Raw genomic sequence first — 12,288 nt, 5'->3', positions numbered from 1 at the left:
CTGATTTGAGATCATTGGTGAATAGGTGCTTCTAGAAGGTGAATTGGACGAGTTGTTGGTGATAGTGCACTAGTTCGGTTCTGTATAGAAGACGCAGCGGGATTCTGAGGTGAGTAATCTCACGAAGTTCATTTCACGAACGGGAATACCCTTATTATTTTGAGAGTTATTTAGTTAACTGCAAACTATAGATGGTATTAGTGGCACTTTTGAGTAGATGATTACGTGTGTATATATGTATATTATGGGATGTATATATATACATACGTATTCATGAATTAGTAGATATATGTTTACGTGAAATATATATGTTTTGGGTGGTTTGTGGATTTATGAAAACAATATGCATGAAATGATGCTTTTTATTGTTTTGGGGTGTGGCTTTTGGAAAACAAATGATTTGTGGAAATGATTGATTTCGATTTGTTTTGAAAAGCGTTGAGGTTTGAGAAAAGTGTTGAGATTTGGGTATGAAAACAATGGGCATGAATTGATGCTTTTTATTGTTTTGTGTTATGGCTTTTTCGGAAAACAATGATTATGGAAATGTTGATTTCGATTGTTTTCAAAAGCGTTGCGATTTGTGTAACATTTTGGGTCAGATGCGACTCCTTTAATGTTTTGCTCCAAGGGACATTGCGGCCCGAGGATCGAAGGTCTAAGACCTTGGGCAGAATCTCAGGTGACCACGTCTTTGGCCGGACGAGTGGTTACGTTTTTCAGTTAGAGCTCTAATCTGTCTGCCATATAGGTAATTCATGGGGTAACGGGAATTGGTTATTTACAACTCATGACATTACGTATTTTTAGGGAACAAGGTGTGAGTTGCTTCCTTATTAATGGTTTTTAAGGGGACAAGGTGTGAGTTGTTTTCCTTATTAACGTTTTGATAGAAATCAAGGTGTGAGTTGCTTTCTATGGTACGATTATGGTACATTTGATAGAAAACAAGGTGTGAGTTGTTTTCTATGTTCTACTGATAGAAATCAAGGAGTGAGTTGCTTTCTATGTTCTACTGATAGAAACCAAGGAGTGAGTTGCTTTCTATGTTTTACTGATAGAAATCAAGGAGTGAGTTGCTTTCTATGTTTTACTGATAGAAATCAAGGAGTGAGTTGCTTTCTATGTTTTATTGATAGAATTCAAGTGTGGGTTGTTTTCTATGTTTCGATTTAAAAGGAAACAAGGTGTGAGTTGCTTTCTTTTATTTCGATTTGAAAGGAAATTAAAGTGTGAGTTATTCTCCTTTATTTCATGTTTTAAGGAATCAAAGCGTGAGTTGTTTTCCTTATTTTTGGCGTGAGTTGTGTGTGGTTTGAGTTACTCATACGGGCTTGCAAAAGCTTACCGGGGTGTTGTGTGGCAACCCGGTGCACCATTCCAACGGTGTAGGGGTTAATCCTGCAGGTTAGGATAATCGAGGTTGAGGCAGCGAGCTAGCAGCTTTACGGTAGGAAGCCAATTTTGTGACTTTACCGTTATTTGGACTTCCGTTGTAGTGAGCTCTGAGGAGCATTACGTTTATCTTGTTGTTGACAATTTAATTCGTAAGCTTGTGTAATATATAACTCTTTGGAGCGAGTGTATATTAACTTTGAGGGTTCAGGGCATCAATAAGTGTGTAAGTTAAAGGGAAAAAGATTCCAGGTATTTTGTATTGATGACTGGACGTTCACGCATATATAATTATGGGGTTATATATATCGATTTTCATGTGTGTAAAATCAGGGGCGTGACAAAAGTGACCCAAGCTTAGAAGCCGAGGGGTGCAACAAATAGTAGCTTTGCATTCATAGATATTAGTTTTTACTATTTACTTAAAGAGACGATCTTAGGTGACATGCTTCATGATCATTTTTCACATGGAATTATAACAAATATTACGGTGCTAGTGCGGTCCATTTAATGGGAGTACTATTTTTCTTTTTCTTTTTCTTTTTCTTTGTTTTATTGTTGCAGAATAAAGTCGACAAACTAATCGTTGCCCAGCAAAAAATTGGTTTACAGTCAAAAAGTGAATAAAAATTTACTATCAAAATGTTCATTTAATTTTTTGAACACTACCAAACTTGGAGACCTCATGTTTTGGGATAGATTATGTATCCTAAGATAGATGGTGGAATGGGTTTTAAGAATCTCCATTGGTTCAATATTGCAATGCTTGCTAAGCAATGATGAACGATTTTACAAAACCCTAATTCACTTCTTGCTAGATTGTAAAAGGCTGTTTATTTTCCATATGGTGACTTTAGTACTGCAGAAGCGGGTGCTTGCCCCTCATTTCCTTGGCGTAGCTTTTAGGAAGTTAGTGTAGTGTTAGTATTGGAATTAGGATGACAGATAGGCAATGCTAAATATGTTGATATTTGGCATGATTGTTGGCATCCGGATTCTTTCTATTAGAATTTGTGGCTTTGATACCACTATTGTAATTTGTTGCGGAAGCTTTTGATAGTAATGGGGTAGGATAGTGTGTTTAGAACAAAATATTTAGGAGCTAGAAGTTGGGAGAAGATGTTATTAGAACAACTATGTTAGGAGGATATGATTTGGAGGAGAAGCAATTGTTGTTATAGAGGAGGAAATGATAGCAATACTTTGAAACTTTCAATTGTATTGCTTAACTTGCTTCTTGTTCTTACATTCCTTAATTTCTTGATTACATTACATATTTATATACCTTTATGGATCATTCTATACCTTGCTAGACTTGTTAGATGCTTCTAGATCTAAATTACACTTGCATGATTAATCTAGAGCCTTATCATTCTAACATGATAGTTCTAGAGACTTCCTACACTTACTTACATGATAAGTGTAGAAACTTCTTGCACTAGCTAACATGATCATCATATTCTAGATTACTCTAGCAACTCTTAGACTTCTCTTGATTGCTCTAAACTTGATGTACGTAGATTATCTTAGATGATCAATGTGCATTAACTTTCAACACTTTCCCAATATGTCATTCTTCTCCTCCAGTAAGAGATGAGACACCAAAAATTTAATGAAAGTAAATTCATTAAATAATTCGGTCAACACTCAAAATTATGACCGAACAAATTTAGTCGGCATGTGGGTCCCACAAAATGTTCACGTGGCTTGTGAGTCAGTAAAATCATGCAGACTCAGAGAATGACACTTGACAGCACATGAAAGGCCCGACGGCAATAAATGAATTTGCTCCAGCTAAATCAATTGATATTAAAGCGGATCAATCAAATTAAATCAATTGATTCCGAGTCAAATCAAGTATTAAATCTCGTTTGCTGATTAGATATCAATTTATTTAAATTGATCAAGACGACAATCAGACATCCAATTAATTGACTAAATTCCTTAATAGTCATAATTAAATCGGTTAACCAAAACGGATTGATTTAATTGTGATATTAACGAAATACAATTAAAATCAGCATCAAATTAATTGGTTAATTCCTTAATAGTAGTGATTAAATCAGTTAATTAAGACTGATTAATTTGATTACGTAATTAAGGAAAATACAATTAATTACGTGTCATCAAGGCATTCCAAATTGAGAGAGACGCCGACACTATAAATACCCCCTCTCAAATCAAGAGAAGGACTTCAGCCAGAAAAGAGAAGAAAATACTCTCAAAATTCCTGAAGCCTCCCAAGCTCATGTGAAGAACCCTCAAGCTGCCAAATAGCCGGTTCATCACCAACCTCAAGCCAAAGCACTCGTCACGTGTCGACTCTCGTGACCATCTTCCAAATCAAGATCAAGCGTCAAGCCCTTGAGTGAAATTCTTCGTCGGAGATCGAATCAGAGGATTACCAAAGATTGTAACCCGCACTTGAATTAATAAAATATATTATTTTTGTACACGTGTCTGTATCTTGTTTGTTTTCAGATTTCCGTGTTTACAATGCTCCAAAAAAAAAAAAGTTTATGAACTAATTGATTCATGTACAAAAAAGTGGGATGTGAAGAAGGTCAATATATATGTGGTTCAATTTGGCTAGTAGGGATTTAATTTTGAGCATACCACTGAGTCGCATAGCTCCAAATGAGAGGGTTTTTTTTCTCTCCTATATATATTTCTTTTATATTGACTATTCTCGCAAGGCACAAATATTTAAATAATAAAAATTATGATCAAATAATAATATTTATGTTCAAGTAAATCCCTATTTGTGTGTCTGGCCCAAACTCTAGGTTACTTGACTTAGTGGTAATAGGGTTTTAATTTGAGAGAATCTCGGAGAACATCTTAGAGATATCCATTCATTATATGATTACCTTTTCCTTGTACAATTCAGATTGTATGCATTGTAATCCTCTATATAAAGATGCCCCTATTATCAATGAGAACACACTGCAATTTTCTCTCAAATATCGTTTCCCTAAAACACGTTATCAGCACGAAGCCCTAACCCTGAAACCCTAAATTTGTAGCCTTCAAACCCTAGCCACCACCGCCGCATATATTGAAGCCCTCAATCCCAGGATTCCAGAACCGGCAGCGATACCACTAGAACTGGCCGGAAAACCACCGAACCGGACCGGAAGTATCGAACCAGCCCTCCAAGAAGAAAAAAAGGGTTCCCTGCACCGGTTCACCACCTTCCGGACCTCTGATTGCTACCAAATTTTGCCACCAACAGCGTCTCGATCCCAGGATCCCGGAACTGCAAACAAAAAAGGAAAGGAAAAGAAGCCCAGCAGCCCAAGACCAAGCCAAAAGCCCACTGACGCAGACCCACAGACGCCACCGCCACGTCAGAACAGGGCTCACAGCCACTTCAACAACACAGTCAGCAGCCACGTCAGCATATCTGCCACATCAGCACCTGGTCAACACCACCGGTGACTTTTTCGGTCACTTTTCCAGCCATTTTTTCTGGCCAAATTTTCTGGCGACCTATTTCGAGGTACTTTTAACTAAAAGTTCCTGTTTTTATTTCATTTCTCTTCTTTTTCTCAGGGACTTGCAAACTCCCTTTTTCTATCCCCCCTTTCTTCATCATAAGGGAGACCTAATTAAGCCGAACTGTGGGGGTTTGTGCTCACTCCAACCTTGGTGCTTGTTGAGATCTCCAAACTTAGAGTTTGTAGAGAATTTATGATCGACCAATTATGTCATTATTTCGATCTAATCCAATACCTCTTGGAATTAAATTTCTTGGAAGTGATTACGCTTAGAAATTCCTAATTTCTTCGAAGTGATTACGCTCAGAAATTTTATATGTTTCGTGGTAGCCTTTTACTCTCCGAAACTAATCCTTTTTCTTGTTCTCTTTCAGGATGAGTAACTTGAACAAATTGGATTTTGCTCTATTGGGAACAACTGGTTCTGGATATCACAGGTGGGTTCATGATGTCCGCCAGCATCTCAAGGCCGATAGAATCCTGGATACGATTCTCGAGCCTAGCCAGGACGTGCTAACTGTTGAGCAAGCTCAAGCTTTGGAAGAAAATATAGCAGCCTTAGAGGCAAAAAACCCGAAAGCTATCATCCTAATGACTCGTCATAATGATGATTCACTCCAGTACGAGTATGAATGAAGAAGACCCCAGAAGGCAGTGGGTCTCACTCGAAGAAATATTTGGCAACGTCCGTGACTCACTACTTCCTGACCTAGAAGTGAGATGGCATAGCCTCCACTTCTGTGATTTCACGTCAGTTCTTGACTACAACTTGGAAACACTTCGCATTAAATCCTTAATGGATTTATGTGGTAAAGAGATCACAGATGCTATGTTGATTGAGAAGACTCTCTCTGCATTCCCCGTCTCTGCATTGATGGTTGCTAAGAACTATCGAATAGATGCTGCAGGACAGATCACAAGGTTTCTTGAGCTTATTGGAGCTATGAATGTCGCTGAAAAGCATGATAACATATTTGTGAAGAACTATCATTCGAGATCCGTGGAAACAGAACATATTCCATAATCCAATTATAGTTGCGCCCCCTAAGAGAAGGAGCTAAGAGCGAAACCCTAATCTTAGGGATACTTCTGGACGTTCTGGTCCATATAATCACTCTACTTGGGAAGGTAACCGCCAAAATAGGTGAACACATAATCAAAGAGGTCAACATGGAAAGAGAGAGGGAGGGAACGCCTCCGGCCATGTTGGTGGCACCACCAACACTAAGAGCCATCTAAATGACGCTTTCAAAGCTCCTCAATCAATAGAGTCTGAGCAAAGAGATGTATGCTCTCGATGTGGAGTATCCGGTCATTGGGCACACATTTGTAGAGCTCGTGGAGAAATTGTCACCGCCTACAAAGCATATTGTGAAGCAAGAGAAGCTCACGATGTGGAACAAGAATATCTAGATGATGATCTAGAGTGAAGGATTATAGACTACAAATTTGGTTTGGATCAATAGTTCGCCAATTCTATTTAAGTCTTTATTTTACCAAGAGATGTAGTAGGCAATTGTCATATATTTTTGTAGTAAATGCCAATGGTTTAGTCTTTCTTCAAAGAAGGCTCACCGAAAGTAAGTGTGATGTCTAGGAAGATTCTGAGATTAGTAGTACTTAAGCGAGCCTTAGTCCATCGACATCTCTCTACTCATCTGGTCACATTTATTTTGGAATTACCGAAAGAAGTTAGACGACTACCATTGTTTTGCATTAGCTAGCATTTTGGATTAGATTTTCTTTGGTCAAAGAGACAATGATGTAACTCCGTTGACTTATGAATAAAATTTTGAGTTCTTTTCATTATGACTCCATTTTGATTCTGAGCATATGACTTTGTGACTACGATGGTTGGGTCATCAGTATTAATTCAAGGACATGGAATAGCCCAAGTTCCCCTTGCCAAATGGCACCTTGATTACTGTCACAAAAACTCTCTACACTCATAGGGCAAATCACACCTATGAATAGTTAACGAATTCTATGCGAAAACACATGTAGAGAACAAAAATGTGTTCCTTTGCAATACCTTTAACGATTACGAATAAAGGCGCATCTTAGAGAAGTTTATGTGTCTCTCTAGTAGAATCTATGTCACTATTCGAGCTATTAAATCCAATGAAGTTATGAGAGAAGATCTCTTGGATTTAGACACATATTGGCTTTGTCACGACAGGATAGTCATCCTGATCCTGATATGATGATCCGTCTACTAAAGATTTCACACGGACATCCATTCTCTCGAGCGAAACGAAGCATGAATCAAATGTTGATTCTTGGAATAAGTTTGACCACCGCTGCTGCCTCTGGCACTGCCGCCGTCCTCCACCAGCCTAGGGCTGGTACAATCTCTATCCATGACGCCATGGATGGCGTCCATCATGGTGATGGCACCCCAGGTATTGCTGCAATCATCAACTTGCTTAAAATAGAGTTTTAGACGCTCAGGCCCAACCAAATTCCTCATTGGTTGCTTCTAAAGCCTCTCACTTGTTTTACAAAGCCCGTTCCTTAGGGAAATTAGGATGAGACCGTCCTATGCAAAGGATACGAAAATACTCATACTGTTCTTACATAGAATCCGTAGGGATTCTGTGGACTGTTTCAACCAACCTGCGGACGTTTAAATATCTCATGATGTTAGTTGACACGCAAACACGTTGGTCACGTGTTGTGCCATTGTCCACTTGTAATACTACTTATGCTATACTCCTAGCAAACATCATATGACAACGGGCTCATTCCCCGGATCATCCTATTCAGTTAATCAGATTTGACTATGCTAGAGAGTTTACATCGAAGACTTTCGATGGTTATTGCATTGGGACTGATGTTGGACATCATATTCCCATGAACACACCAAAATGGTTTCGCAAAAACGACTATGATGGTAGTCCAGACATTGGTAATGCGCCCCAATCTCCTTATATCCGCTTGGGGTGATGCAATATCGCATGCAGCTATGCTAATTAGTTTTCAACCCACCGCCACTCAATCTACCTCTGCGTTACAGCTAGCTAGTGACTGGGTACAAGTATCGTACTTACGCATCTTTGAGTGTGTCATTTATGTGCTAATTGTGCCACCACAGCGCTCTATGATGGGTCCTCACAGATGAATGGTCAACTATGTTGGATTTGAGATTCCAACAATCATCCGCCACTTAATGCCCTTGCTAGGCGATCTTATTGCTAGATTTGCGGATGTCACTTTGATGAGACAGTTTTCTCGTCGTTAGTGTGAGATAAGAACTTGGATGTTCAGCGGGAACAACAGGAATTGTCGTGGTCTGTCTCCACTATGTCTCATCTCGATCCCCGTTAAAGTGACGAGATCACAAAAATATGCTGCAAACATGCCTACAAGGAAGGACGTCCCTACGAGAGGACGTAGCGCCACCATACACGGAGGTAGGCATGGCACCAACGCCAAAGAGAATGACACTCTAGAGTTATAGGCCATGGTCCCAGCTAAGATGCTTGGGAGGCCTGTGGGTCGAAGGATACTTTGGCACATTCCAATCATTTGATCATCAAGACTCAAAATCCATCTCATGAGAATCTTTTGGATTAAGGTTACCGTTGGGGGACGCCTCAACGTCAAAACCTATTCCTGAGAATATAGAGCTCTTTTAAAATTACACTAGTGTACATGAGACGTGGGATAGAAACTTCATCATAATTGATGATGTAGTTGCGCATGAGTTTGTTGAGTTCAATGATATAGAACCACGCTCCGTTGATGAATGAATGCCAACGTAGAGAAATTTGGCCTAAATGGGAAGATGCGATCTAGGTTAAGTTGGATTCTCTAACAAAGAGGAAGGTTTTTGAGCTAGTGATTTCAACACCTCCTAACATAAAACCTGTTGACTAATGGGTCTTCGTTAGAAAGCGTGATGAGAAAAATAGTTGGTAATCTCACCTTATGGTGCAAGGCTTCTCATAAAATGCTCTAGAATCGACTACGATGAGACATATTCTCTAGTAATGGATGTCACTGCACTCCACTACCCTGTCAGTTTGGTAGTTTCCGAATAACTGAACATGCAGTTTACAAATGTGGTCACTATGTATCTTTATGGGGATCTAGATATGGAATATACATGAAAGTTCATGGAGAACTTCATTTACCCAAGTCAAGTGGCTCTAGACCACGGAGTGCGTTTACAATAAGGTTGAAACGCTCACTAAAGTGACTACTTGATTGGGAAGGGATATGCCCACGAGTTTTCATAACAAGTTTCGGATTCTATTGCGGTTCATGTTGGACAAGATCTTCATTAGAACCCCTGAAAGAGTTAAGGGAAACTGCTGAACACTTGAAATCCGAGTTTGAGATGAAGGATTTTGGGAGAACACTATTATGTCTCGGTTTGGAACTTGAGCATCGTGTTGATAGATGCTTAGGTATTTTGACAAGGAACCTTCAAGAACCCCCATGATCGTCCATAGTCTTGATCTTGAAAATGCTCCTCTTCGTTTGAAGGATGATGACGAATATGTGCTAGAGGCAGAAGTGCCTTATTTGAGTACAATATGCGCATTATTGTACTTAGCTCAATGCACAAGACCGGACATCTCATTTGCAGTGAACTTATTAGCTAAGGTATAGCTCTACGCCAAGGCGACGCTATTTGATTAGTGTAAAAGATATTTTTCGGTACTTGAGATGTACGATTGATATGAGCTTGTTCTATCCCTACAAAGAGATGATGGATTCAGACCCATCACACACCAAAAACATAGCCAACACTGGCCTGCGTTCTCTATCCCCACCCCAAAATGACATAAGTGTTTTGGAAAGTTTTGTTGATATTGGGTATCTCTCTTACCCACACAAAAGTCATTCCCAAACTAGTTAAGTGTTCACCACGGGAAAAAACCGTGATATTTTGGAGGTCTACAGAACAGACCCTAGTCGCTATATCTTCGAACAATGCAGAGATCATTGCTCTTCACAAAGTGGTTCGTGAATGTATATGGATCACTTAGTGAATGTATATGGATTGGATCCATAATTACGCATATTCAAACAATTGTGGTTTGAAGTCTACCACAGATGAGCCTAGCTACGAGCAATTAGAATAATGCTACTTGTTTTGAATATGAAGCAAATGCTACATCAAAAACGACAACACCAAGGATAATCAGCAACGACAAACTCTCCTCAAGATCAAAGTGAACTAGGTTTAATCTGAGGACAATATGGGAGATTTGCTCACTAAGTCATTGCCTAAATTCCTCTTTCGAGAAACATGTTGGTAGCATCATTTACGAAAGTTATCCGAACTCCCATGATTATAGTCATCAGGGGGAGATGTCTATGCGTATGGTCTTGAAACTTGAAGGGTGTGTTGTGCTCTTTTTCCCCTTCAACCGAGGTTATTTTTGTCCCACTAGGTTTTTGTTACTTGACAAGGTTTTTAGCTAGGCAACGAGAAAAGCACCGCGTTTGGGCGACACAAAGGGGAGTGTTCAAGTAAATCCCTATTTGTGTATCTGGCCCAAACTCTAGGTTACTTGACCTAGTGGTAATAGAGTTTTAATTAGAGAGAATCTCAGAGAACATCTTAGAGATATCCATTCATTGTATGATTACATTTCCTTGTACAATTCAGATTCTATGCATTGTAATCCTCTATATAAAGAGACTCCTATTATCAATGAGAACACACAACAATTTTCTCTGAAATATCTTTTCCCTAAAACAATTTCCAAGATAAATTTATTAGTTCTTATTGGACAGGGTACTAATAAGTCAAAGGCATCGTTGTATAGACAATCATCAATATGCTTTTGATTGTAGAAGTTAAAGCTTGGTTCCTTTAAGGCCTCGTTTGGTTCACGAAGTTGAGGGCATGAGAATGCAAAGTTATTCATTTCCTATATTTGGTGCGCACAAGGAGAGGAACGACTTTCCTTTAAGAAAGGAAAATATGAGGGAAAGTGAATCCTCTCATCCTCCGAATGATTCATTTTCCTTTCCACTTTCCCCACATTAATTACATAGTATAAGTACATTTATATCCTTGTTGAAAATTATTATTGACAATTTTATTTAAAAAGTTTATGATATTTTGTAATTATATATGAGCGACTCCAAGCTTCTCGGAGACTGCTACGGGAGTTGGTAATTATCTAGAAGAATTGGCGCTAGCCTGTGTGAGTTTGGATAAGCTTATATGAGTCTTCTATGACGTTTCTAATTTCTTGCTTGTACCACAACTGCATGATTGACAAAGGAGGGTTAGTTAAATGATTTCATTTCCGTAGAGGGCGAGATTTATTCCTTCTTAGATAGGCTTGCTTAAATGCGAGCATCCCAGATATTTTAATGATCTGCTCTACCTTAGATAGTTTAGTTTGGATTTTATTGCCGAGTTTTACTTTTGTAAGTTATGGTAGAATCTAGCCTATTGGCTATTGATCTATGAAATCAACTTATAATTCAAAAAATATAGATAAAAATAGAATATTAGTATGGTTTTGTTTCCTTTCCTTACACAAACCAAACACTAGAATGAAAACAAACATGCATTTTCTCCTTACTTTCCCAACGTTTCCAAACAACGGAAATGAAAGTTAGTAGGAAGTTCGTTTTCCTTTCCCATCGGATTTCCTAAAGAAATGATTTTATTTCCGCGAACTAATTGCGAGACCTAAAGTTATACAATATATACATTATTCTAAATTTTCTTTGTCTTTTTGTTGTTGGTATTTAATAAATGCCAAATACTCAATGTAGTAGACAAGTACTGTCAATTTCCATCGTAAACTTGCAATCGATGAAATTGACATCCAGACAAAACACCACTTTTAGTATGCCTATAGAGCAAGTCCTTACACACATGATAATGACTCTCCCAGATTATCCACAATTCTACAGTAGGCAGCCACTTGAATAGTATTTCGTAATGTAAAACTAATCCAAGGCACATTTAGGATCAAAGCAGTGCGTAGGACAGAAAGGTCGATGATAATAAAATTGCACAATTTTTCATTTTATAGCCTTATAGGTCGCTATATTTACAAGATGACATTGTCATGGTCATCGGAACTCTAGTTAAAAATTAAAATTTACAGCTTTCATCAAATTATGCGGTAACAAGGATAGTAGGCCCACCTTTAGTTATGTACTTGAGTAAAATCCAATCCCAAGCATTTTTGGCACGAGGGATTACATAGATTAACTAGAATTTGTGCCCGCGCGTTGCTGCGGGTTTTAAAACTGATGAAAGTGTGGCCTTCTAGTGAGAACTAAATTTAAAAGGATAGAGAATGTAACTGGTATGATCACTGCATAAAGTACAATATTCTGACGGCAAATCATTTATAACAGAAGATGCAGATCATGTCCTAGTAACATTACCACCAATACAAATGTTGTG

Source organism: Rosa chinensis, chromosome 4 (genome assembly GCF_002994745.2).
Source record: "Rosa chinensis cultivar Old Blush chromosome 4, RchiOBHm-V2, whole genome shotgun sequence".
NCBI classification, from domain to species: domain Eukaryota; kingdom Viridiplantae; phylum Streptophyta; class Magnoliopsida; order Rosales; family Rosaceae; genus Rosa; species Rosa chinensis.
The sequence above is the reverse complement of the archived record's forward strand: the minus strand, read 5'-3'. Positions refer to the sequence as shown.